This window comes from Ornithorhynchus anatinus, chromosome 2 (assembly GCF_004115215.2).
Source record: "Ornithorhynchus anatinus isolate Pmale09 chromosome 2, mOrnAna1.pri.v4, whole genome shotgun sequence".
In the NCBI taxonomy this organism is placed as follows: domain Eukaryota; kingdom Metazoa; phylum Chordata; class Mammalia; order Monotremata; family Ornithorhynchidae; genus Ornithorhynchus; species Ornithorhynchus anatinus.
Window position 1 is genome coordinate 106206916 of NC_041729.1, and position 2175 is coordinate 106209090.

Genomic DNA, 2175 nt, shown 5'->3' on the forward strand with positions numbered 1-2175 from the left:
TGCCGCTGTCAGAAACAAAGTCCTGTGCAGAATGGACCACTGTATTTATCCAAGAAGTGTTTCAGTCAATTAGTCAATCCTATTTATTGAGTGCTTATTGTGTGTAGAGCACTGTACTAAATGCTTGGGAGAGAACAATATGACAGAGTTGGTAGACATATTCCCTGCCAACAAGGAGAAGTGGTGTGGCCTAGTGGAGAGAGTATGGGGCCTGGGAGTCAGTAGGACTTGGATCTGCCAATTGCTTGCTGCGTGACCTTGGGCAAGTCATTTAACTTCTCAGTGCCTCAGTTTCCTCAACTGTAAAATGGTTATGAAGTACCTGATATCCCTCTTTCTTAGACTGTGAGCCCCATGCTGAACAGGGACTGTCTGATCTAATTAACTTGTATCTATCCCAGTGCTTAGAACAGTGTTTGACACATAGTAAGTACATAACAAATAAAACAGCGTGGTTCAGTGGAAAGAGCAGGGGCTTGGGAGTCAGAGGTCATGGGTTCAAATCCCAATTCAGCCTCTTGTCAGCTGTGTGACTTTGGGCAAGTCACTTCACTTCTCTGTGCCTCAGTTACCTCATCTGTAAAATGAGGATTGAGACTGTAAGCCCCACGTGGGATAACCTGATCACCTTGTATCCTCTCCAGCACTTAGAACAGTGCTTTGCACATAGTAAGTGCATAACAAATGCCATCATTATTAAAACAAATACCATAAAAAGGGAGCTTAGAGTTTCCCAATCAATCAGTCAATCATGGTATTTAATGAGTGTTTACTGTGTGTAGAGCACTGTAATAAGTGCAGTATGACAGAGTAGGTAGGCATATTTCCTACCCACGAGGAGCTTAGAGTCTAGAGTTTCACTTTCTGCACACTTCACTCTGATAGAAAAGGTAAGTTGTTTGCCGGTTCTAGGTTGATTTCTCTCCCAGCACACCCAGAGAGAAACTGACCATTTCCTCTCTGAAGGATCTTGTCCTCAAGGCTTACATTAATTTAAGTCAAAGCTGGCTTTAAGACTTTAATTTAGTTAGAGTGTAGTTGATGTCTTTTTTAACATTTTCCAGCCTTCCTAAGGAAATTTGTGTGGGTCCCTTATGGCCAGGGACAGTGTCTTAATTGATTTTCTTGTAATTATCCTAGCACCCAGAACAGCGACTGGCACAGCGTAAGTGCTTAATAAATGTTGGTGGTAATAACAATGATAATAATTCAACCGTAGCACAATTAATTGGCTATCTAAAATTGTTTGAAAATATAATTAGAATTTCAATTTAGGCAAAACAAGCCACCAGAAAAGATCGACCTTGCAATATCTTACTCCGTGGTAAATTTGCAGTCTCACATAGCCCCTGTATGCCAAGCCCGGTATGTAATTGATTATGAACTGTTTGTAGAATCAGCAAAGAAGAATTCACGATAAACCTGAGGCAATTAGTCACTTCTCCTATAACAGGATGGTTTTATTCTTGGAGTCTGTGCTAAGGAACACTCACATTTGAGTACAGGTACCTTGACCGAAGCCTCTCAGGATGGCACCTGGAGAGTTTCCCGTAGTCTACCAGTCTCGGATATGGGAGGGCGAGGCAAGCAGAGGCCTGTCCATTCCATTCCTAGCTTGGCCAGTGGCTGGAGAGTGGAAGGCCATCTGCCTCAAGTCAAAACTCCCCTGTGCTGGGCAGCAGTGGCACGGGAGAGAGTCCAGGGCAGAGACTCAAGTTTACTTGAGGAAGGAGGCTATGGTAAACCACTTCTGTATTTTGACTCTGGATACGCTACCAGAACTGTTGCAGACGGACACGAGGTTTTCTGGGAGAGATGAGTCCATGGAGTCGCTATTGGTTAGAGATGACTCAAAGGTATAGGACAAGACCTTGATTGATGCTATGCAAACCTGACACCTCTTCATGTAGTATCTAGACAGATGCCATCTGGCTGAAAGAACGTTCCCTAATTTCACAACAGTACTCAATCCCAGACAAGTGATGGAAGTCCACGTTGTTGCAGAGTTGACTGCAATTTTTTTTTATGGTATTCGTTAAGCACTTACTATGTACCAGGAACTGCTCTAACCACTGGGGTAGATACAAGGTAATTGGGTTGGATGTGGTTCATATCCCACATGGGACATTTCCTAATCCCTATTTTAGAGATGAGGTAACTGAGGCACAGAAATTA

The 2175-nt window shown here is 43.1% G+C and overlaps 1 non-coding gene across 1 annotated transcript; it reads left to right on the forward strand.

The window, feature by feature from the left end:
• The first annotated feature begins 1518 nt into the window (after window positions 1–1518).
• On the forward strand, window positions 1519–1656 carry LOC114809887. The gene has a single exon (XR_003757659.1). It is a non-coding gene; the product is annotated as a small nucleolar RNA SNORA7 (small nucleolar RNA).
• The last annotated feature ends 519 nt before the right edge of the window (window positions 1657–2175 follow it).